Genomic DNA, 26,868 nt, shown 5'->3' with positions numbered 1-26,868 from the left:
GAAGTATCTGAAATAGAAATCCATCTGCCACACTGAACGCTTCCTGACTCTGAATCAGAGGGTGAAGAAGCCAAGAGAGAGAGAATTGGCTCCTTCCCGGGAGCCTGAATGGTGCTCTGTGTTGCCGTGAAAATGTTGTATCACTTTTGAAACGTCACCATTATTAAGTGACCGCTAGCGTGGTTTTATGAGTTCATTCAGGTAGATATGGAATAACTGGTTTCAGGAGAGCTGTAAGGGCCTTTGTACATGCCACAGAATTGGCTTTTAAAGTGGCTTAAATGCCCTTTTGCTCCATTTTAATGGAGCTGCTGTTTACGCTCTCGGCGGCGTATTGCGCATTAAATGACTTTGGGACGTAGCAAAATAAAACAGCTCCGAGGTGTTTTAGTTTGCTACCTAACAAAGTGCAACAGCTGTGGAGGGAAGCACCAGGCCCCATGTAGCTCCGGGACCGCTCAGCCCACTGGCAGCTTGCCCTCCCCCCCTCGCCTCTAGAGAGGCAGGTAAGGATCGGGCCCAACCCCTGTGTACACGCCATGAGGATTTACTTCGGTTGACTTCTCCCTAAATTGAAGCAGTGTTTTTAAAAACCCACCGCTTCAATTTAGGGAGAAGTCAACCGAAGTAAATCCCCGTGGCACGTACAAGCAGCCTAAATGCCTTCTTCAAGAGACAAATGTAGATGGCTAGAAGAACATTTAGGTCCAACCCTGACCAGCTCCAGAAGGGAATCGTTCTCCTGAAGCATAATCTCTTAGAAGCATCTCTCTTCTGCAGGGGAGCAGTGAGGATACTGGCTCAGCCCCTTATATTTTCCTCCCCCCTTCATAGCTAAGAAATCCCACTGACATTCATGAGATGAAGGTCAGAACCATGATTGCTTGTTTCCCCATCTCTCTGTGCTCTCAAGATGCTACCCATCTTGCTTCTGGGCGAAATACTGAATGCATATCCATCTCTGCTCTTCAGACTATGTGCCACACAAGCAGGTGGAAGTGAGGCATCCCTCTCCTGAATGGCAGCCTAGGACCCAGCTATAATATCGCCCATGAAGAAGTAGTTTCAGACAACTAAGAAAAGCTTTGTAGAGGAGCAGCATTAATGTGAACCAATGATGAACACACGTGAAAAAACACTATTATCCAGAACATATTTCCAAAGGAACTTATGCACTCAATAAGTAATATTCAGCCTTGATAACTGATTACAACCAATGGCATTCACGATGAAAAGGACAATAGTCTCTAGCAAAGACAATCTACATAATGGTTTTCCTGGAGGAGTGATACTGAGGTATGAGAAAGTAAAGTACAGTTGCATATAATATATATCAAAAGAGGATTTCTGCATAGCCCCCTAGGGCTGAATTCAAACAGCAATGCAGAGGAAAATGAAATCAACTTATTTGAAAAGATTGAAAGAGCCAAATACGTTGGCTACGCAATAACCAAGGGAGGAAAATGATAACCTTTTACAAATATTTGAAGGGTGCAAGCACTGATGATAGCAAGAAAAAAATGTAATAATAGTCTGGATAACTGAATAACATTAAGAAAAGAAAAATGTAGGCCATTAGGGAAATCTTCCTTATGCTTTTTTAGCTTGTGGGATACATTTTTACATTCTCTTTCATGGGAATACTCTTTCATAGGAAGTAACATATGCTATATTGTTTGAAACTTTTAAGGTCAATTGTATTAGACATTAGAAAATGTATGGTAAGACTCAATCTTGCACTGACACAGGGTGCAACAAGGTCCAATTCCCTGCTCAGGGCAGACTCTTGCATCTGATACACGCTTTTCTGACTTGAATTTAAAGCTTGCAGTCATGGAGATTTGACCACCTCTCTAGTTAAGTTGGTCCAACACTTATCAACACTCACAGTGCAAATTACTTCCTAATATCCAACCTAAATTCCCCTTTTTGCAATTCTTTTTACAGTAACTCTTAGTATTTGAAGACTGTTATCAAAAACTGCATCAGGATCCTCTTCTACAGACTAAATAATACCAGATAAGGTGCTATAAACTGAAAACATATGGAAAGAGTTTGCCAACCAAGAAACACTGTATTGGATGTACAACTAATGGGTTGAAGTATGGTTTTATGAATAAGGACATATAAGATGTGGGTTCTAGTACCAGCTCTGCCATTTATTTCTTGCATTCCTCAAAACAGTGACTGATTTCTCTATACTTCTGTTCCTCATCTGTGAAACAGGTACAAGAATATTCTCCTACTCCCTTATGCACATTACTCAGAGGATGAATGATGTCTGGCAGCCCACAACTAATACTACATACTTCGGTGTCATTCAGAGAGAATTGTTTTGTACACTTGTGAAAATCAATTCTTTTGCTTCTTCCATCCCAACTGATCCATCGTTGGGATTTCAAACTTGAATTTTTATATATACATATACATATACACACACACACACACACACACACACACAGCCTTTGAATATGTACTGTGAATTGCTCTGAGAAACACTCTCAGGTATGTGTCAGGGACCTGTCCAAGTTTCTCTCTTTGGAGAACTGAAAAAAGAAAATATGGGGTCGGGGGGGGAGGGATTTTTATCCAGGTGAATCATATGCATAGTGATCTTAATAACAACTGTACATCTGCTCTATTAACTCATGCTTATATCAAGCTGAAAACTAACATCCCAGCTGTTGCACAATGAAAACTCCATCTGCATCAACATTATTTTACTATCCAGCTACCACTAGACAAATATTCCTAGATAAAAAACTGCAGATCTTGTATTTTCCAGAGAAAGAGGAGAGATTCTATTTATAAATGGTACAAAGTTTTGGTGGTGAAAAGAAAATACATAACTGCCTAAACACAAATGTGGGCAGATTCAAGGGTATATAGCAATTTATGCGGTTGGTTGTGGTTTTTTTGTTTGGTTGGTTGGGGGGGGGGGGGGGGGGGAGGGAGTTATAGTCCTGTAGATTGTAACTTTAGTAGAGGATAGGGCTGAGCAAAAATGTCCTAGGTGATACCTTGTGGTAGAATAGTATTTCCTATATTGTATTTTCACGTTTTAGAAATTAAGTTATTACAGGGCTAAAAAACTTCCTTAAGTCAAAGGGTCAATAACCACCCTTTGGAAATCAAAAGAAAAGGATCTTTTTTGGCCATGTGTAGACAAAAAGAAAGGCATGTTTGCACGACACTTTAAAGTGGGCTAGATGCTTTTCCACCACTTTAATGGTGTTGGTGTTTGCGCTCCTCGGCAGCGTATTGCGCATTAATTCCAGCTGCTGTAAGAAATTTGGTGGCATAATGTACCTTAAATGACTTGGGGCGAAGCAAACTAAAACTCCTTTGAACAGTTTTAGTTTGCTGCCCCTACAGTTGTGGAGCAAAGCACCGGACTCCGTGCAACTCCGCGGCTCTCCTGGAAGCCCTGCAGGCAGCCTGGCAGCAGCCTGGGAAAGCAGGCTCTGCCCAAGAAAAGCAGTGGGCCTGATCCCCCCCGCGGGAGCCTGCCTGCCTGCCTGAGCTGCACCAGGGCCCGGTGCTTCCCTCCATAGCTGCGGTGCCCCCTGGGACCACCCAAGCTGGGTGCCTGTGGGCAGATGCCGCTGGGGGGGGGGGGGGAACCGCAGCTGCTGCGGAGGGAAGCACCAGCCTCACGGACCACTCAAGGACCAACCTCAAGGACCACCCTGCCCGCCAGCAGCTCGCCCTCCCCTCCCCACTGGAGAGGCAGGGAAGTCAGCAGGGTGAGTGCACAACACTAGGGTTTAATCAGCCCTAAATTGAAGCGGTGATTTTTAAAACCCACCGCTTTAATTTAGGGCCCGTTTCGTGTACACACACAACCTCTCTGACCAAAACTAGAAAATAAAAAGCAACTATATTTTCTATGAAAGAATACATAAGCACAGACCACTAGAAAAAGCTCTGCAAGAAATTAAATGTTCTCAATAATATTTAATGGAACAGACCAATGTCACAAAATTATCTACATAATTAAAAAGAAAAAAGAATTTAAGTACAGAAGAATGGGAAAATACAGGTGTCTCTGGGTTGATATCATGAGTCTATGAATGCTTTTAGAAACCACAATGATACTGAAAACCATATAAAAAGTCGTCTTAAACTTGAATCTGTGAATCTGTGATTACCAAGAATTTTGGCTGCTAAAACAAGTGCGATTCCCTTTGCATTTCATCTATGCTTATCCAAAGCTTTCTTAGTACTCCAGGTAGGTACCTTCAGGGCAAAATACAGCACAAGATCTGGCTTTCTCACTAAATAGTACATGTCTGAATTGATAAATACCACCATGAAGAATCAAAGCGATCCATACAATAGAGGCAGAAGCAAATATTTAAACACATAGATTCATAGATATTAGGGTCGGAAGGGACCTCAATAGATCATCAAGTCCGACCCCCTGCATAAGCAGGAAAGAGTGCTGGGTCTAGATGACCCCAGCTAGATGCATATCTAACCTCCTCTTGAAGACCCCCAGGGTAGGGGAGAGCACCACCTCCCTTGGGAGCCCGTTCCAGACCTTGGCCACTCGAACTGTGAAGAAGTTCTTCCTAATGTCCAGTCTAAATCTGCTCTCTGCTAGCTTGTGGCCATTGTTTCTTGTAACCCCCGGGGGCGCCTTGGTGAATAAATCCTCACCAATTCCCTTCTGTGCCCCCGTGATGAACTTAAAGGCAGCCACAAGGTCGCCTCTCAACCTTCTCTTGCGGAGGCTGAAAAGGTCCAGTTTCACTAGTCTCTCCTCGTAGGGCTTGGTCTGCAGGCCCTTGACCATACGAGTTGCCCTTCGCTGTACCCTCTCCAGGTTATCCGCATCCTTCTTGAAGTGCGGCGCCCAGAATTGCACGCAGTACTCCAACTGCGGTCTGACCAGCGCCTGATAGAGGGGAAGTATCACCTCCCTGGACCTATTTGTCATGCATCTGCTGATGCACGATAAAGTGCCATTGGCTTTTCTGATGGCTTCGTCACAGTGCCGGCTCATGTTCATCTTGGAGTCCGCTAGGACTCCAAGATCCCTTTCCACCTCTGTGCCACCCAGCAGGTCATTCCCTAGGCTGTAGGTGTGCTGGACATTTTTCCTCCCTAGGTGCAGCACTTTGCATTTCTCCTTGTTGAACTGCATCCTGTTGTTTTCTGCCCACTTGTCCAGCCTATCCAGGTCTGCCTGCAGCTGTTCCCTGCCCTCCGGCGTGTCCACTTCTCCCCATAGCTTTGTGTCATCTGCAAACTTGGACAGAGTACATTTCACTCCCACGTCCAAGTCGCTGATGAAGACATTAAAGAGTATCGGTCCAAGGACCAAACCCTGCGGGACCCCACTGCCCACACCCTTCCAGGTCGAGACCGACCCATCCACCACGACTCTTTGGGTGCGACCCTCTAGCCAATTCGCCACCCACCGGACTGTGCAGTCATCCACATCACAGCCTCTTAATTTGTTCACCAGTAAGGGGTGGGATACCGTATCGAAGGCCTTCCTGAAGTCCAGGTATACGACATCCACCCCTCCTCCTGTGTCCAGGCGTTTCGTAACCTGGTCATAGAAAGAGACTAGGTTGGTCAGGCACGATCTGCCTGCCACAAACCCATGCTGGTTTCCCCTCAGCATAATTTGTCCTGCTGGGCTCTCACAAATGTGAGCCTTGATAATTTTTTCAAATACTTTACCAAGGATGGAGGTGAGACTGACCGGCCTATAGTTGCCCGGATCCTCCTTCCTCCCCTTTTTGAAAATGGGGACCACGTTAGCCCTTTTCCAGTCCTCCGGGACTTGGCCCGTGCGCCACGAGCGTTCGAATATTCCCGCCAGTGGCTCTGCAATGACGTCGGCCAGTGCCTTCAGCACCCTCGGATGGAGCCCATCCGGGCCTGCCGACTTAAAGGCATCCAGTTCTTCCAAGTGACTCTGCACCACCTCAGGATCTACGCATGGAAGTCTGGCGCCTTGCTGCTGCCTCTCTACAACCCCAGTGAGAGACTTGTCGTGCCCCTCGCTTAGGAACACTGAGGCAAAGAACTCGTATTTTACCATGCATTATTATTCATCATAAACACTGGAAATTAATTAGAATTAACAGTTGGCCACATCTTCATCTTCAGTCTTCCTCCCCCCCATGACAACTTTCTGATACCAAAACTATAATTTCCATTTTAGGATTCTGGAAAGTCTCTCAATTTCATATTAAACAGACCTACATATTCAGAACAAGATCCAGACTTTTTGTCTGAAATCACATCTGACCGTAACTAATTATAAGGTCACATATACAAATTAGTTTTCCATAGAGAGACCCCCTATTTTAAGACTACACTGAAGAGGCAAGGCAGGCTGCAAACACAGGTTTAAAAAAATATATTTAAAAAAAATCAGTAAATATAATTTCTTCATGAGATCAATCTCTCTCTGTGGCACAGAACTTGAAAGGAACATAAAACTCTTAAAGATGTAAAAGATAAGAAATGATTTAGTTTTCATATTATATATACAAGTGATCACACACTAATTCCAGCTGGTGAGTCTGAGGCTGGTATTACAGTAGCTATATCGTCAAATCTATTATGCTCAACACAATAGCATTTTCTTTGTTTGGGTTTTTTTGGTAAATCAGTGAATTATTCAGAACATTGCAGTTCATGTTCTGCTTTCCCTAAACTTCCACTTACAACAAAGAAACTCTTTATTGTCGTATCTGCTGGATGATACATCCAATAACGCATATCCTTAATAGGACACTCCAGTATCAACATGAGCCGAGAACTCAGGAAGACAGAGAAAGACAGGGTTCCCGATGACATCTTTTAAAATGTGGAGACTGAAAACAGAGGCAAGCCGTTCTAAGCAACCACAAAACACCACAATATTTCCCTTAAGCTGCTTTGGAAAAGAGAATCAATTTTAAAACAATATAGAAGTATAGCCATAACCAGAACAATGCGCTGGTCTTTCTTTCCTATATTAACAGACAAAGAATTTCACTGGTTTTCTCATAAACTAGTATATTACAAGTCGGTAAGAGATGATAATTACGTAATTAAAGGGACAGGGTCTCAAGAGGCCGGCTAGTTTTCACGAAACTTAAATGTCAGCCCACCTCACTTCTACACATAAATTGACAGCCTTCTAGCTCAGAGTTAGGAGCACTCATCCATTTACTAACACGATCAGATAGGACAGTTTACATCAAAGCTATAAAAAGTAATGCCATTTCAGAAAACAGAAGCCTATTAGTTTTTTCAGAGCTAAAATAGGCCTTTGAAGCATTTCCCGAACTAAGATGCGGTTAGAACTTCTCTTAGCCTATAGTGTGCCCAAGCTCCTGTGATATATCCAAAAAATTAAGAAGCATACCCTGAACTTGAGTGGTGGTTCAGGGGGTTGACAGAACTGCATGGAAAAAAATATAAGCAAAAAAATAAACACGCAAACTTTTCTTGCTGAGATGAAACTTCAAGAAGCAAAACTTTCTCTTCTGGATTTCAAGTAGAATTAATTGTCTGAAGGCTAGCCTCTTGCTCTTTGGGTGGCCTTTCAGCTCTTACATTTCACCGGCTGCCCTCAAGGAGGGTTTTTTAATATCTTGTGAAACGGGGAAGGGGAAATTCGCAATGAGCAAAACAGTCCAAAACGGAGGCACTTCTGATTCAGTAAATACTTTGAGGATATATAAACTGTGGGAAAGGGTCTCTTACTTTTATTTCCAAAGGCCAAAGATATTTATAGAGCACTTTCCATCAGTGCTTCAGGAAACCAGTTCTTAAAGAATAAAAGAAAATCTAACTAGGAAGGTCGTTATTTAGTATTGAACATCTTTGTCTAGGGGAAAGCACCATTATTGTATTAACTAATATTATTAATTTAAGAGCAATAATGACCACTTCTTTTTTGTCTTGAAGAGGCAACTTTACATTTAATTAGGGACTCTAGAATCCAATAAAAGCAACTCCATCATCAGATACTAAATTGGATTAATCGGCATGGACATTTTCAAATGAATTTATGAAAAAATGTGCTGATCTTATCTCCTGGCAATGAGGTTAAACTGGCACAAGACTGAAGAAGAAAGCCGAAGAAATGTTATTGCTCTCATTCTCATTTTTCCGGCAGTGAAGAGCTGGGCATGTGTTTTCCCACTTAAAATAAGTAACTTCTGCTTCTCTCCTAGTAAGGGACATCATTAATCTGAAAATTCATATTTGTCTAAAAATGTTGTACTTACAAAAGTTTTACAAGCAGCACCAAAGATGGCTATAATCGTAAGAGGTTAACATAAAATAATTAGTACCTGGCTAAAACATTTTAGTGTGGTTCTCATCAGAATTGAGCTATTTATTTTAAATCAGTCAATTTAAAAACGAAAAAAAAATCAAGTTGTACTTGCAAGACAATAGATTACAGATGCTCTACTGGCATCTCTTGCTCTTTCCTGATCCACTGGCTCCTCACAGAGCACCATATACATTTGATTCTGCTCAAATACCCTTGAAAGGAATACTGTCAAGAGAAAAGATATTGCTTAAAACGCTCATTTAAAAGTCAGGTTTCCTACCACACTCATGAACTGGATGTTTAGAAACAGCGTCCTCCCCTCTTCAAGGGACTGGGTCATATTGCCCCTACCCCAGCAGTACTAACACCATACAAAAAGGGCAAGATGGATGTGTGTGGTCACCTTTGTGGCATCCAACAGCACTGTTTCCTCACCACTGGGCAACCTGAAAATACTAAACCGTAAGAATCCCCTTTTAAATCAGTCTAGTGGAGCAATTCCTTGCATAAAACCACATCCCTCCTCCACCTGCCTGAGACTGCATAGGTGATGCACCACTTCTATTAAGAATTCACCTCTTTCTCTTGCTCATGCTCGTACACATTCGGTGAACAATTTTCCATGAATAAGCTTGATTCACTAGAAATTTTTACTGATGAGCTTCCTGTTTCTAAGTGACCATTTTTTTTGGAGTACACCTGTCAAGTAAAGCTTTGGATTCTACCTAACACCTTTATTCACTGGGACACTATCATTTGTAGATTTAGCTTCCAAGTATTATGTCAGGACCATAAAATAAGTCCGTGAAAAGTCCCCAAAACTAAAAAGATAAGTCCTTTTAAAACAGCTTAGAGACACTGGCAGGGATATTTCAGTTTCTGGCACCAATTCCATCCATAGAAAAGGGCAAATAATAAAAAAGTATATTTTTAGAATATAATAAAATGTTATATACTTGAATATGAGATGAAACTTGAACACCTGAATATGGTTTTAGAATACACTAAAATATATTACAAGAATCAAAACATCTATTTAATAATAGTTTAGCCATCTACTGAACTGGTAGTAACCAAATAAAAGTTGAGAATGTGATTAAAATACCCTTAAGCCAAATTTAATTTTCGGTGAGTAATCTGTCTAACTAGTAACTACAAAAAGACAAAACATTTGCAACAAAACACAAGACTGCATGAAAACTGCTGGCCCTAGAGGTTCATCCCAAATTTAAAAGGCAGAGCAGACTGTTGGAGGGTTCATGGCCCATTTGAATGAACACTGAATCAATAATTTCCGAGCAAACTACGTTGCTTCTTTGTTGTTTTTATCAGATTTCTGCACCATCAGCACTGCCAAACAGTTTCAGTGCTAAATGAACTGAAACTCAGCTGTTTTGCCTGAGCTTTTGAGCTTTGAGATTTTGGGTTCATTAGAACTCAAACACGGACTCAAAGCAAAAAAGCAGGGAGGCACAAATCTACATTAATTAAAGCCAAGTCCATTACCTGCACAAAGCCTTGGAAATTCAAGCTCCTCAGTATCTTTTACCCACAACTTGGAAGTGTTGTTCTAGATAAACCAGATGTCCTCATTGCCTTGACCTTATTCCTGTAGGTTTTCTGACATAAAGTGCCTTATTACGGCAGACAAAACTTGTGTAAGCCCTTTACTCGGCAGAAATTTTACTAATAAAGACCATGAAGTAGTATTTTATTGTGACCCTTTGTTCACAGCTACTTTCGCTTCTATGGTAGGCAAGCTGGCATTTTAGTGCAACTCACTGAGCCTGAGGATAGCGCTATTTTGGGGGGCCACTCAATCTTCTTGAGAAAAGTATGCCTCCGGGCAAACGGTGGATTTGCAGAACTCGTTTGCCACGTCTCTCCCCTTTAATTGCAATCATGGAACAGTCAAAAGACCGGTGAGAAAAGAAATCCATTTGTTCCCGTTATAATGTCATCCTCAAATCTGATTATTCTGTAAGACCACTTCTATGAGGATGTACCTGTACTGGACAGATTATAAAAACATTTCAGGGCCAATAATTATAGTGCTGCTGAAAGGTTGCTTTATGAATAGCCTCTCAAACGCTGATAAAACCGAAATCGTAGTTGAAAGGGTGTTGAATGTCTATATAACACTCAGATCATTTTGTAATGTTAAAGCTGCAACAGAAATTGTATCGTTCCCTTATAGGATAAATAACCTACAGTTGATTGTGCCTCTAACTGTCAAAATTCTAGACTCGGGCTACCGTTGTACGGGTTTTAAGAGTATGATCTGACATGCAATGGCATTTGAATCTTCATGACAAAAATAACGTCTTCATTGTTCCAAACCCAATGTTTCAAAAGTATATTTTACTCAAGTCGTTTACTTTCTGGTAAAACACTAACAAGATCCTTGACCGTTCAGAGACCCCACCAGTAGTATGAAGAGACATTTCCCCGTATTAACCCGGCAATGAACTGATAGAAACTAAACAGCCTTTGGAAGGACCTAGCTGAGGATTCATATGAGAATGCAGGCAAATTCTTTTCGTAGATCTTCAGCAAAAAACTAAAGGCTGAATTCTGCTCACAAATGCAAGCACAACTATATTATTTCAATAGAAGTGGTACCAATTTAAGGAGGAGGAAAATTTGGACCCAATCTTTAAGCCACCCTTGTTGGACTTCATCTTACACAATGAAATCTGAAAGATTTTACTCAGAGAAAAAGGGTTCTGGAGAATGTGCATTATTTCCTTCTACCATTACCAGGCACCTGGCTTTTCTGGCCTGAAGTGTTTCAAGGACAGGCCAGAGACATGCCACCAAAGTGTAACATAAGACATCCTCTCTCTTCAGAAAGTTAGCATGCTACCTCCCCGCAGTACCCAGCTCATTAACTGGAAATGCTCTGAAACTCCCAACTCCCAGAAGCTGGGGGGAGGGGGCTCTAGAGCCCACCTCCCTGGTCTTCTGGAGCAGATGGCTTCTGGAGGGGATCTGGAACAGAAGTTCAGTCAACCGATTTAACCTAAATCAGTTAAATATGATAGTACATCCATCCAGGTTTATCTTAAACTGGTTTCAGCCATTTTGAAAGGGTTTAGGTACATTGAACTTCTGTTGTGTTGCAAATTTGAACCAGTTTCTGACCACTTATACTGGTTTGTGTGTAATTTCTGTCCTAAGCACTAGGGATTAGGGTCACAGGCCAACAGCGAAGGAACAAATGCAAGTAGATAGGCATTTAAAGTATAACGACATACACTTAGTGGGCAAGTGAACAGGTAGTAGTCAGTACCACTGGGGTACATACATTCAGCACATACAGTCCCCTCCCCACCTTCGGAGGTTTTTCCAAGAACCAGCCTTTAGTTTAAAGTAGCTCTGTACAGGTCTTTAGGGCAGGGGTTATGTGCAGCTGACGTGTGGCTCATTTGTGCTGTGCAGAGGCTTTCCTCTTTTCCAGTCATTTTCGGCTCTCCCTCACCATATAACATGGGCACTTTGGCATGTAGCTAGCCTGGGCTCTTTATTCGCTTCCTCTTCCTGCTGCCCTCAAGGTCTCTGGGATTCGCAGTTATTGGCTGTAATAATTGTGCCTAACACTGCAGATGTTTGTTACAACTGGTGGGAGAAGTGGGATCAGTGGTCACAGGTCATAAGGCACCAGGCAAACTGTTGTAGTGAGAGTTTATTTTTGTCATTGTGTGGACTTTAAGCAGGGAAGATGGGTGCTTCAGGGGGAGGCACGCCTCCTGTGGGAAGTGAAAACACACAAGGCCCCTCTCCTAGTCAAAGGCTCATATTCAATCCTGCATTCTCTAGTGGGGAACAACAAGAGTGGGATCATCGGCATGCACAATTTGAACTGGCAGCTAAAGTAAATGGATGAGATGAGGCTGGCAAACTAGACTTCCTAGATCTGCTACTCATAGGAAAGGCCAGGGCAGCCTACCATGGCCTTGGCAGCAAAACCAAGCAGGACTACAAACACCTAACAGAGGCCCTCAGGAAACTTCTGTACCAGCTGCAGACCCTGGCTGGGCTAGTATGGCTTTTAGTACACGAGTAAGGGCATCCAATGAGTCAGCCCAGGACTTTGGCCTGGTGCTCAGACAATTAACCATGAAGGCCTTCCTGCAGTTTAGCTCAGACACACGCAACACATTTTTCTGGGACCATTTTGTACAACATGCCTGCAGTGGGGAGGTGAAAACTAAACTTTGGCTGGAAAAACCCCAGAGCCTGAAGGCAGCCATATACCTAGCCACTGATTTCAAACTGTGAGAGCAGATGGGGGCCCTAAGTTCTGAAAACACTGCGGCCAAAATACACGTGCATACCAAAAAAGATGAGCCGGCAGTGCACACCCCAACCCCAAAACAGTCGGTCCTGCAGGTATAGTAGAGACGATGCAAAAACTTCACAGGGTTGCTCCCCTTCTGGTACACACTCGTGTCACATTTTCTATGCCCACAATGCATTACATTACACAACACACACGCTACAGCAAGAGAGCAAAGAAAAGAGATTCTAGTTAGTTCCTTCCTAGTTTGACAGCGCTTCCATGCGCTTAAAAATGCAGCCTTATCTCAGTATTGAAAACACAGCACAAAACAGTCAAAAGAGCAGCGCGCATAATGCTACCATCTCATCAGAAGTGAATCTAAAGGCACTGGGAGTGCCTTTGAAAAGATTAACCAGGAAGGACATTGTATGTTTAGATCACGCAAATTAACAGCTCATTTTTAAAGCTCTGTCTGAACAGTTTAGACTGACTCCAATTTGGAGACTGAGAAAAAAGGACAGTAAAATGCAGCATGCAAGATGGGGACCTCTCACAAACCTGGACACAAGAAATCCTCATTTAATGAAAGTTATTGCTGTGGCTAGGGAGGAGGAATGGATAGCCAGAGAAGTGATTTATGAGATTAAGCCTCCACAAATGCAATGAAAACTAAAACTTTCCCCACACAGGACATATTTTCAATAATGTATAATAATACTAATAAAAAAAAAAAACTGATTCTGCTGTGAAGCCACAGAATTTGTTTTCAATCCCAAGTGATTTTTTGCCCAGTTGCATCTAGTGCCTGCTCATTGCAAGATCGCTGGGTCATAAGTCGGCAAAATTGGGCATTCTGATTATTAGGAAAAAATATGTAGGTGCTATTTCCCTTCCCGTCATAGTTTTCCCACAAATGCTCCTCAGCAATTCATAAGGCCCGCCCTAGAAGTGAAATCTGAACCTTAAAAAAAGGCTCTAACCAAACACTAATGACCTATTCTTTACCAAAGGAGGCCAAGCCTTTACCATAAACTGCAAACCACCAATATAGGTATCCCTAAAGACAGATGAATCCTGGTCTGAATTCATTATGTTCAACCTTTGGCCTAAATTGTATTACATTAATTGAAAGGAAACAAACCTAAGAGGAACTAATATTAACACCCCAAATTGCCTGACTTCTCCTGATTGGCTCTCGTCTTCCCGCATCTCAAAATGAAGCCCACAAAAAAGTGCTAAGAAAATTCTGAAGAAAAGGAAAGCATAAGGAAAGGAAAGCATTTTAACCTCAATATGATCCAAAGCACGCACCCAAATCCCACTAACGTCAACAGGGCGGTGTGTGGGTGCAGGGGTCTGCTGCTGGGAAAGAACCAGCAGATCCAGGGCTACAGATCTCTAAAGATGACGACTTTCCTCTTCTTTGATGTGATGAATTGCAGACAGGGTGCCTGCCTCAATCCAGGTAGACGTGGTCACGGCATTTCCTCCTCCCTGCTCTTAACACGTCGTTTGCCACGATATTCCCTTCCATTGCTCAAAGACATGCAAGAAATCATCCTAGATAGTCATAATGCAGTCATCTATTTCCTCTCTGAATTAAAACAGACCCCTGCAAACTGTTACTCAGAAAGCATCCCGACTCATGACAGTAGTCTGAGGGAGGAGGTTCATGCAGTACCCAAATATCAACACTAACCAGTAGGTAAAAAGCCATCCTAATTTCCTGTTTCTAATTATCCCGTTTCCTCATTGCTTTCACCTGCTGACATCTCTCTCCTTATATTTAGATAGGAAGTCCCCTGTTCTTTGGGACAGAGACATCTTTCGTGTCACGTGTGTACAGTGTTTGGTACAACAGTATTATCCTCACAGTGATAATACTGTGCTATTATTACTTTTGTTGTAATAATAATAATGATGTACAGACTTGGCAGTTAGAACGATGCAGTTTGATTCATAATTACCTTATGCAGCGCTGTTCAGCCACACACTAGGCTTTATATAAGCAGCACTACAAGCGATCTACTCCTTCCTGCCACAATAGGAATACTTGATGTTTGTCCACTTTCCCTCAAAAACCCACATCCATGCAAACAGAAGAATATCCGATAGAGCAATAATTATTAAGACTGCTGATGCACCCCCAGAAACGAAGCACTTTGGAAGAACGACGACAGGAAGGCAGCAATTCTACTGTCCACGCTACTTAACCCCCAGGGAAATGTACTTTACCTTCTTCGACTGTAGATATAAGACTTTATTGGTACTAAAATGCAGTTAAAATCCAATTAAAAAAATAGAGCTATCACCATATGCATCGTCTGAACACCATTATTCTCAAGTCCACACATGGTGATGCAGTGAACAGAGTGAAAGCAGGACAGGTGCATCTCTTCCCGTATTAGATAAGAGCACTGTACTTGAGATAGGGGCGCCTCCAAATAGGGCGCAAACTCTAGTTGGTTCAATGAGTCTAAGGGAGGAGACAGATTTATTGAACATGGGGAATGTATCTGCTTGAGAGAGAGTATAACAAGGGAGCAGAGAAGCAAATCCATCAACACAAGGAAAATCTATATGGTGGGAAAAAGGGGAAAATGAACATTAGGGATATGTTTTCTTTGGGAAAAGGAGATTGTTTAGGGGAGAAATGGCTTCTCTGGGTGAGATGAGAAACTAGGCGTGTATTTAGAGACTGTAAATAGTAGGAAGAATTTTTTCTGGGTGAGATACTGTCTCAGTGGGAGGGCAGAGGAAACAAAAGAGCCCTGCGGTATGGACACGGCATGTACAAATCTCTAAGACTGCTTCTATTTCACACAAGGATGAAAAAGTGAACCTGGTGACCTGTGACAATGACGACAAGTTTGTCTCATCCAAGGCTTCATTTTATAACCTCTTTTTCTGCCTGTTTTCTTAAGAGGTGTAGTACCAAGTACTGTATCTTGAAAAAGGTCTTGGTAAAGGGAAGATTTTGAGACAAGGGTACAGCAGCGAATTTGGACGAGTCTGTAGGAAAAAACCAAACCAAACCAACACAAAACAAGCCAAAAACAAATAAACCAACCCAAACCCCTTCTCTGCTCTTGTTCTGTCAGAGTGTTATAACACCAAAAAACTTAAGCAAACTGATGCTAATGACTTTGATTATATGCGAGGGAAAGAATTGTTACATAGCTGCAAAATGAAGCGTAAGTGTGACTCTTAGGGCCGCTCTACATGCACAGGTAAAGTCATGACGGGATCTAACGTGCAATCCACACAATTGTGCCTCCTGCCATGCCACACGTGGGATCATGAATTAGACCCCATCGTGTCTTATTACCCATGCAGGAAGAGCCCGATCCCAGGCTCCCCCTGCATCAGGAAGAAGCAAGCTCCCTCAGCTGATGGGGCTCCCAACCATGGAGGGACCCCATCCACCCCTGCAGCTGGGAGACCACAGCTCCCAGCCCCGGAGGCCCTGGCCACACACTCAATTCATGGTGTGATAGGAAGCAGCTACCTAGTTATAACATTTTGTGGAATGATGTTATAGCTTATTCCTCTTTTTACCACACCATTAATTCATAGATTGTTAGGGGCTGGAAAGGACCTTGCAAGATCATCAGGTCCAGCCCCCCTGCACAATTGATTGAATGTGTGGCTGCCTGACCACTTAAGGCATGATTAACTGGTTAATCACACCTTAAGTGTAATATGTAAATGGGCCCTTAGGGAAGAGATATTGAGGGGAAAAGAATGCCAACAATTCAGCCCTAATTTCAAGGACCACATAAAGTGGTCTGCATCTAGCGAAGGAGAACTGACCTTTTCATCGCTGATGGAAGCAGAGGCGGCAAGTTCTTTGAGGACTTTCATCTGGAGAATATGAACATATCAACAGTATTTTTTCTGTACAGCGCCTGACACTGCCCTCTAAATCTAAATGTCCTGCAAAGATCAAGACACCTTTAAGAACTGTTAAGGTTTTGTTTTTTTAATTTCAAGCAAGTAAAAAAGAGCGGTGGCTTTACAGAAAACATGGCTCAAAGAGTCTTCAGAGAGCTCAACTGCCCTAGAGATGAAGCAGAGGTACTAGGAAGAACAAGACCTTCCAAATGCCATTTGGGAGACCCTGCAGGATGGGTGCTGTCTGCCCGGTGAAGCAAGACGACAGGTGAAGGGCAAAGAACGGTGCATTAGTCATGTAAATCTAAATCCTCCTAATCTGCCGATGCTGCTAGAAACTACTCTGCATATTATGAGTAAGGATGGAGACACTGAACTTGAGCATCTTCTAGTCAGTCTCGAGAAAATGAGAAGAGCGCCTGCACTACACAGATACACCTGAAACATTTTCTTCCCATCCACTGACTGCGATGTGAGGAGCCAAAGGCTTCTTCATGGAGTTGAAGGAGGTAAACTAGCTAAAATTACAGGAAGTCACCTCTGGAGGTAATATGGCTGGGTGGGGAAAAAAGCTGTAGAAACTTGGAATTGGTGTTTTTGGCCTAAAAGTCACGGCAGTGGGAAACACAGTGGCCCAGACATGCTGCATCTCACAGCCATCGTGGTTCCCTCAGTTGGACATTTTTTTTCCACCACACTTGCACGCTATCTGAATGTATTTCTCCAAGTATCAAAACCCCACCCCACCTAAAGTCTGTGTGTAAACTGGCAGGCAGACCACAGCCAAGTGCAAGTGCAGACTCCCGAGGTTATGAATTATTAGGTTTCCTCCTGTTTGTTTTCATTCTCAGCACTTTATAATGGTACCAATTACAGGCTGAATTTATAATGGATGCCTTTTTGTAAAAGAAATTTACCCAGCTCTTCTCACCTGTAATGTGATTATTTCCTTTTCCTATGGTGTCCTAAAGTAATTAAAAAAAAATAAAAATTACAGCCCACTCTAAACGGTCCACAGGAGTCTTGAGGAAAAATACTGAAGGCTACTCTAAGCGGAAAGCATGAACCATCAATTACAGTACAAACAATTTATTAAATAAATCAGAGCTAATGGGGACAGACCACCTCCCCGTGCTTCCAAATAGGTAATTGAAAGCTGAATTTAGGAGCATGGTGTAATCAAATTCTCTGTTGCCTATCTCATAAGAGATTTTAAAAATACATTGGTATCATTTAATAAAAGGGAAGGCCCTTGGCTTTTTCCTATAAAGAATAAAACCTTTTTTTTTTTTTTCCAAGCGCGTGGGAGGAAGAAGGTGAGGTAAGATTACTTTAGTGCTTAGAGTGCCTGTTTTCAAAGCCTACACAGTTGGTCCTGATTAACAGAGTGCCAGTACCAAAACCCACACACTCATTCCACTTCATGCAAGGGGTGGGGAAATGAAAAGCAGGGAAGATGATGGGAGGCAGAGCCTGAACCCAAGTTTTCAGACTCAACTCGATTTAGCTGCCCTTGGTGAGGAAGAGAAACTTTAAACTAGTTTTTATACAGTCCCATCAGGAAGACCCTCCCAAACATACCCTAGGAATAGATAAGTAAGAAAGACAGTGATCCTCTTTAACATGTGTGCAAATAGACACGGTTTTGGATAGATAGAGAGGTGTATTTTTTGCTTTGTTTTACTTTGATGTTGAGGATGCAATGTTTTTAACCCTAGAATACCTAGTAATATTAGCAAATGTGTCTGCTGCTGTAACAACATCGGCAATGCTTTGCCAGAGCCCTGTTTTTGTTTAATTGCAAGGTGAGAAGGGATCAAGAGGGTCATCTAGGCCAACCCCTTGCACAGATGAAGGATGAACCATCCCAGATGCATCTGTCAGCGTGTCTGTCCTTGGAACCTACTTTTCCCACAATTCCCGCCTGCCACGTCTTGATCTTAATGCAAAATTCTGGGGAGGTACCCGTGGTAAGGAACACGCTGGCCGGATCTGGTTAACAGTGCTTTATTATCTACAGCCTGATCTTACTTTCGTTGAAGAAAAAAAAAAGGGAAATCGTGTGGATAAGCCGAGGAACTCCTTGGGAAATGATCAGTCAGAACATTAAATGTTATCCTAATCTCAGCCGCTAATCATCCACTTAGCGGTTAATTAAGCCATGGCCAGGGGGAATCCCCAGTTCCCCCGTTGAGTCTGTAAACAGAACGTAACTCTCTCCAAGGCTCTTTGCTCGCTCTTCTTCTCTCTCTCTGTAAGTCTCCACTCCACCACCTCGGAGCCACGGCTCGTCACTGCTTCCCTGCTCCATGCCTGTGACTCACCCCTGGAGCCTGTTTCTCAGGTGAGTGTCAGCTTCCTGGGCGCTGCGATCCCATCCTCTAGTCGCAGGAGGAGAGGGGAGTTTCACTCCCTGGCGTTGCCTCTCAGTCTAGCCATATAGGGCTCCTCATCACCACTTCTTCACTCTGTGCGTGCCCAAAGGCAAACTTGGGAAAGCTCATCCATCTCTTATTTCACCTTCTGGGTCCTCACTGGCTTCCTGAGGCACTGTGTTTCCCATTTCCCGGATGTTTTAATCCTCGGCAGCTGTTACCCCTTTCTTAGTAACAGAGTCGCGGCTGCGACTGTGTTACAGTGTCTATCAAACATCTAGCAAATAGATTCCACAATTTCCACAGACCAACTTATAGCTCCTGGGCCAGATCCAGCCCACAAAGTGATTTTATCCAGCCCGCCAAAAATGATCTTGCCATGGAGGCCCCAGTTGTCAGATAGTTTGCCATTACGCACCATCTGGCAGCAGAATAGATAACAAACGCCACCCCCAGCCTCCACTGGGCCCAAGCTTGCTGTTGGTGAAAGGTTGCTGGACCCTGCCCCCAGGCACTCAACAAACCTCTGTTCTCTCCTAGCAGCAGTTACAAATCTCCAGCAAAACTGATTTCTCCCTACTTCCAAATACTTGGCTGCTATTCATGTCCCATACAGGTTCTACCAAATTTTGGGGACTTCTGTAAGTGCTCTTTTCCCTTCTGCTGCTTGCCCGTTTCACAGACTCCATATTCAAGTCTCTTCTCCTTTCCCTAAATTGGACCCTTATCCCAGAGGTTAAATGAGGAACCTTTGATCACCCCCCCAAAAGGTGGTGTTCAAGGTTGCTGCTCTGGTGTCCCTCCCTCAGTTATGTCCCTACCGTATCCTTTTCATACCATAGCCACAACACACCCATGCATCAGCTGCCTGCTGGCACCTGAGCCAAAAATCTTTATCATTAGCTACATGCAACTCCTTTCATACTTGCACATACTGTGATCCTAAAGCTTTTCCAGGATCCAGTAGTCAATTTTACTACTGAACTAATCAGCTGGTCAAGAAAGGCTCAAAAGTGTACAAAGTAGGAGCAGAAAATTTCTAACGAGGCCCAAATCCTAAATAAGTACCTAAGTGCAGCACTTGCAAGGATAAATTTCATCCAAAGCAGAATATCAAACATCAGTTTGAGAGGGAACGAAGTAAAGCAAAGAGAACTTAGAAGAATGACTAAACTGCATTTCTGTGTGTGCTCTTCAATTAATTTGACTTAACTGATTTTTATTTGTCATTTCTTGGTCAGGTTGTTGTCTCTCAAAATAACTGGAAACATTTATATGTCTCACAGCCTCTGGGTGCTAGAGACTCTTTTTTTCTTTCCGGAGAAACTGCATTTAACATTACAGACCGAGAGAGTAGATCAATGCAAGCAGTAACACTTCATTCCCTGCTGATCTCAGTTCAGAAGACTTTTTTTTTTTTTGGATGTAACTGAATATACATGCGATGCATGCTGAATTTCCATTGTTAGAATATCTTCAAGGTTCTAGAGGACAGAGGCATAGAGTTTTGCAGGTAGGTTTATTTTAAAGTATCACTGAATTTTTTTTTTAGAGTACGCTTTAATGTTCTTGGCTCACGGGAACAACCATATGGAACAGACTAACTAATTTGGGAAGCTGCCTTTGTGTGAGCATGCGAGGCAGTCGAGAAGAGGCAAGATTTGTTTTTCGTTTTATTCGACAAGGAGTTTGAACTTGATCCTCACCATAGGAGTAAATATCCGTAAAGAATTGTGCTATTGACGAACCGTTGCTACTATTTAAAAATAAATCCTGGGTAGCTTATACGGATAAGAAAATATTTTGCATATGTGAAGAAAGAAAACGCAAGCGTACAGTGTGTCAGAGCCGATTTCACCTGAAGCTTTACAGAATTAGATTCAAGGCCTTCTGATCAGGTTATCTGAAGGAGGAGAATTAATAGGCTTCATCTAAGTATTGAGTACAACAAATTTAAACACTACATTAAAAGATCCATAAGGCAACTCATTACACACATTAATAAATAGGTTGATGTTTCCTGGCTAATCCTGTTCAAGTGTCTTAAGGTTGTAACTTGGATTTAATTAGGTGACAACAACGTTACAACTTTGTAAGAGCTGCTGCTTTTGTCAAATGTGCTGGGGGAGGGAAAAAAACCCAGCCCCCCTCGCCTCCTCCCAACTTACAAAACGAACTCCCAAAAGAAACTAAAATCCAGAGCAGAAACAGGATACGTTCATCGCTCCTTTCATTTCAGAATGATGATTGGCAGAATGGTAAACTCTTCGTAGATACGGCAGACAGAGCTCTATTTAAATCATTTGGGAAGCTTGGCCTATTCTGCTATGTTTCTTCGAAGACAGATGCCATTCACACAATGAGGGATTGAATCATGAAAAGCAGAGACACAGAAATGTATCCCCGAGCCATGGTGGAGAAACAACTCGAGTTCTCAGCAGGATGCAGCGGTAAAGGGAGGAAACGTGATCAGTGGAAGAGCAGAGAAGTAGTTAGTAGAAGTGGGGCAGTGATTTTATCTCTATAAATTACCGTATTTACCTGAATCCAAGATGACTTCAAATTTAAGGTTCCTCCCCTCCCCCCACAATAGATTCTATACATGGACAATTATACATCTGTTATGCACAGAATCTAATCACTGGAGGGTCACCCTAAATTCATGTCTCCCACCACTGTGGTGGGGAAAGAAATGGCAGGGAGACAGGAAGCCAGATCCCTGCCCCCCATGCCTGCAGCCCTGCCCCCTGTTCCCCTTACTGCTTACTTCCCTGAATCCCTTTCCTCAGCCCATGTGATGGATCTGGCCCTGGGCTCTGTCCTGGCCCAGCCAGGCAGAAGCAATGATGGCAGCTCCAGCCTTGAGTCCAGGTCAGGCCCCCAGCAGCTCCCTTGCCACTGCATGGTTTCTTCCACATGCCATGCACCCCACTGCTGCTACCTGTTACTGCTGCTACCTGGCAAGGCTGGGGTGGCCCATATGGAGGAATCGTGCAGTGGGAAGGGTGCAGGGGAGGCCACATGGTAGGGGTCTTCCCCATGCCTCTTGCCCACACCTTGCAGTCTCCCTTGCCACACAAGCCACTCGACCCAAAGCCCAAGCCCCAAGCCACAGTAGATGCCTTCCCTGGGTCCATATTCAAATCTAAGATGAGACACTCCCCCCCTTACTAAATGGGGGGGAAGGGGGAGATTTGTCTTGGATTCTAATAAATACAGTACCTCACCAGTGGTAAGACCAATTATGGCTGCTGTGCACAGTTCTGGTATTTTAAAAGTGATGTTGAAAAATTGAAGGTTTAAGAAGGAACCTCAGAAATAACTGCAGACTAGGAAAAAAATGCCTTTCCGTAATGGACTTAAGGAGCTGACCAAAAAGAATATTGAGCGACGACTTTATTGTGGTGTGAAAGTACATCCAAGGGGAGGAAATTATGACTACTCAAAGTCTCTTTAATTTAGTGGAGAAAAGCATAACAAGAACCAAAGGCTGGAAGGTGGACAAGTTCAAATTAGAAATAAGGCATAAATTTTTATCAGAGAGTGTGATTAAACACTGGAAAAAAACTAGAGAACTGGAGGGTTTTCTGTTTCCCAATGTCTTAAGATAGAGATTGGATACCTTCTTGGAACATATGCTTCAGTCAAATACAAGTTTGTTATCCGGCTCAATATAGAAAAAAAGCTGGTGTAATTTATATGCCTGTTACATCCAGGAGATTAAATTAAATCATCTAATGGCCCCTTTGGCTTTAACCTCTGTGAATCTATGGGTTAAATGATAATATGTGAAATATGAAAGAATGTGAGGAAGCAAAAATACAGACTTCTCTATAATAGCATTTGACTTTGAGCCACCTGCTTTTTCTTCGTATTCCCCACAGCAATGATCTCACTAGGAAAAGCTGGTTGGAAACTTTTCCACAAAATGATTTTTGATCAGAGCTTGCCGATTTGTCCAAATTGAAACATTCCCCGGGGGCCGCTCAATTTTGAGCACCTCGCCTGGAACGCACATGGCATCCTGATAGTCTTAGCTGCCTGGTTTCCTGCCATGGTACCCACCTGGCTTCTCAGCAGCCGGCTGGCTGGGCTGCCCAGGAACCTGGCTTTTCTGCAGCTCTGGCTAAAGGGCAGGCAGCCAGAAGGACAGCCGCAGAGAACCACAGGCCCCAGGGCTTTCCTCTTCACAGACAATTAGGGGGAAAACGGGGCTTTTTAAGGAAAATTCTCTTAGCTATTATGAAGACTGTCACTTTTGGGATAACAGGATATAAATCAGAATAAAAGGACCAGTATCATGTTCATGAACATCTACACATCCACTTAGAAACCAGTACAAATAGCAGTAAGATTTCTCCTTTGGGATGTTAGCTTGTACTTGCTCTAACGTCCCTTTGATCTCACTGCTGTGACATTTTTCCTAATGTGTGGGCAACGTTTTTATCTTTTTAGTTTCATCCCGGTTCAGATTTTGTTTCCATTTCATCACGTCTCCAGCCACCGGCACATTTGAAGTCCCTGAAAATCCCTGGGCACTACAGCAGCTACATTACCCCTCATGGTACTTGAAACCGGACAGGCAACCGCTTGTAGGAGACAAGACATCCTGAAGGTGAGTGGGAGCCGACCTTGTGAGAAGAGGAAGAATTTGCTGGCAAGGTGAAGAAAAGGAGGAGGAAAGGAGAACTCAGATGAAGGTATGGGCAAAGTGCATAGAGTTGTCAAGTCAAGGCCATTTAAAGAGGGGTGGAAAATGGTTTGTGTTGAGTTGCAAGGATTTTTTTTTTCCTATGACAGTTTGGAAAGACGAGAATACAACAAGGTGGGACCGAGGGTAGTAGAGGAACGCAGACGGAGGCAGTTAGGGTGGGAGATGACTGAAGTGTAGAGATGGTGATGTACTAGCTTCAAAGGGAGGTTCAGTTCGTTGCATCTGCCAGCATGTCCCTCCCTTGCAGGTGCATTATGAGGATAAACAGTGCGAGGTGTTGCAATGCTAGGATGATAAGGCCCATGTTAAGCACCTGTTAGACTGGCAGATGGAGACGCAGAGGCCAAAAATTTTAGCCATAAAAAAGTGGAGTAGAAAGAGGCTTTTGAGCTATTATGGATTTAGAGTAGATTCAAAATGGGTAGGAACATTGATGGAGTTGGTCTAAATACAAAAGCTTACCGGGCCAAGATAGTAATTTGTGAAGAAAAACCACGCTGCCTACAGGAAAGACACCATTTTTCTAAATTCCAGGCTATAACATATTGCTTTAGAGCAAATACACCTTTTGCTCACAATCAGTGTATAATAAGGGGCAGACCCACTTGTCTGCTTGCTACATCTAAGTGTTGCCACTTTTTCAGACAATGGGGCTTGTATAAAATGGATTCAGTGCGCAGCATCTCACATATTTACTCATTTGGCAGACCAGCTTCCCCGAAAGGCTATTTCAATTCAACAGTGTTTGGACAGCGGAAACAAAAGCTGATAAACGGGACAGTGGTGGTTCAGTAATATAATAAAGTGTGAGAATGGAAAAGCAAACAGCCCCTCTAGATTTATCCAAAATAAATAGAAAAAGAATATAAAATACTCATCACTGACAAAGGAGCCAGGCAGCACTGAAAAAACAAATGGGAGCTGAAGAAAGCCAGGGAGGGCAGGTGAAGAGAGAAGTACGGTGCGCTGTTACAACGGACAGCTAGAGCAGGAAGATGCGTGTGAACAACATGAATTTATGCTGAAATATAGGATGGCTTTTTTTTTTTTTTTTTGGTAAAAACAAAGAATTTTGGTTAATCCCAGTCCATTTAAGGCAGTGGTGGTCACCTCTGGCCCACAGGCCAAATTCGGCCTGTGGGGCTGTCTCATCCAGCCCATGGGCTCACAAATGTGGTGGTGGGGGAGCAGTGGCACCATTCATCGCTGCAGACCGACCCTGTAGCACTGATTTGGTCCACGGCAGAGCACCGCTGATTTAAGGGATAACAATGGAGAACAATTAGCTTGAGATTTGGGCCACAAGAGCATGGGTTTTAGGATAGTAAGAATTAAGTTAGAATGTTTTTAAAGAAATGACATAATTCGATCCTATTCTTATGTATTTCCTAGTGTTTAAACCAGCGTCTTTTTTAAATGGCCAGCACAATAGGTCTCTCTATCATTTCTTTTAGCAGGCTATCCCACAGGCCTCATTGATACCCGTTCCCTGACAGACAACCTATGCTTTCCTTTTCTCAATTTCATCTTATTGCTTGTAGTTATACATCACTCGGTGCTGCCTCGTAGAGTTGAAGAACCTTGCAGTGAACACAGCGGTGGGCTGGAAAGCCGAAAAGAGCTTTACCACTTCTGAGTGTTGTATTTCATCATCCCTGATTGCTATCTGAATATACAGGAAAAATGAAAGCTCGACTGATTCGGGTAGCTTGCAAAACAATATTGAGAAGGCTTAATACCCTATCTTCTACTCATTACTTAGCTTCACTGAAGTCGATGGCGATAGGAACTCACTAGCAAGCAGAGAAGAAACTTAGATTAGGAATCTGGCATCAGTGTGTTCACATGCTTGCCGTCAGCACGGATGCTGTGGAAGTCAGGAATAAGTTCACATTTTTACTTTTTACCCTGAATATGGCATTTCTGCCTGTTCTGAAGCCCCCTTAGAAGAAAAAGGGGTTTTGGGTCTCACTCATTTTCAGCTTTCCCAGTGCCGAGACCGAGATTCAGATTTTTTTCTTTTGTTCTTGTTATGCATGAACTTAACAACACACACACAGGGATTTCCCTTAAACCTTGCCACGTACTGCAGATTTATACACGGCATTGCAGCTGAAAAAGGTGTTGTAGCAAATCTGGCAGGAGCTGATCCTTAGTGCATTTGCTTCAAAGGCATAACTTTGTCTCAGTGTTTCCTGCAGCAGTGCTGTCTCTAGCAATACCTCTGATAAGTTTAGATTCCTCCATCTAAACATTTTGTATTGCTGACAGGTTTGGTTTATATTTCTTATTAAATCAAGATAGTGACAAAGTGCTCTGTTCCATCATCCCTATTTAGCTCCAGTCTCCTGATTTTTAACTGCACATAAAAGGACACGGTTGTAGCCCACGTCAGCTTCAGAAGAAAAAATATATATATAATAAAAGTTGCACTGGCGAAAATATTTTTGGAGGAGCCGTCACTGGAAATTTTTGTCACTACTGATGTTTTGGCATCTCCCTGCTGGTCCCGGGAAAGGTCCTTAATCATCACTGCCTGTGTCTTTCCTCTGTTGTATTTTTTCAGCTTAGATCTGCATTTTTCTTCCTAAAAGCACTCTCATGAATTTTGTATTTTTCCATTAGTTTACATGAAGACATTTTAGTGCCTATAAAATCCGCAGCGCTCCGTTTCTACCCAGGTGTCCGGAGAAGTAGCTTGGCCACGCACAGCAGAGGGGAACTTTAGGGGTAACTTCATTAAAGTCAACGCAGCTGTGACAATGCAAGGCAAGTAAAGGACCCAGACAGCCAACATGCTTGTGTACACCGATGTTAATTATACTAGCATCTAGGATAGGTAAGGTAAGCTCGAGTTTGCGAGTCCTATTCCAGTGCTTTGCTACAGGATGAGCAGAATGGGATGATCCGAGGTGAAAGCAGACAGCTGACACCTTCATGCGCAACTACCCCGGTATGGTTTTGCCCCTGCTTTTTTTTCCAGGATAATTCCCCACTGAATTGGAGTAAGTCACTCTGATATAGGGGTGTCCCCTCCTCCTTTACACTGGTGTTAAACTGGAGTCAGAGCCCGAGTATATACTATAAAACTTAAGGAAGTTCAGGCACGGCAGTAAAGGGACACCAACAGGTTTCGTGCCGGGGAGCATGAGAACATAGCTGACAAAAGCAAAAGTAGCTTGAGGATGAGCTGTATCCAATTCCAAGAGCGCACAGTTCTTTAATAACAAATAAATGTCAGTGTCAGTTATGATGCCATTAATTGCATCATTTAAAATTTGGGCTAGGCTGCTGTGATTTCCCCCCAGCC

General features: G+C 43.0%; 1 protein-coding gene across 5 annotated transcripts in view; it reads right to left on the bottom strand.

Moving 5' to 3' along the window:
* Window positions 1-26,868, bottom strand: part of TRAPPC9 (trafficking protein particle complex subunit 9) — an 839,741-nt gene that overhangs the window by 75,179 nt on the left and 737,694 nt on the right. The window lies entirely within an intron of this gene.

This window comes from Alligator mississippiensis, chromosome 3 (assembly GCF_030867095.1).
Source record: "Alligator mississippiensis isolate rAllMis1 chromosome 3, rAllMis1, whole genome shotgun sequence".
NCBI classification, from domain to species: Eukaryota; Metazoa; Chordata; order Crocodylia; family Alligatoridae; genus Alligator; species Alligator mississippiensis.
Note: the sequence above shows the minus strand (reverse complement) of the source record. Positions and strands in the feature narration are given on the sequence as shown.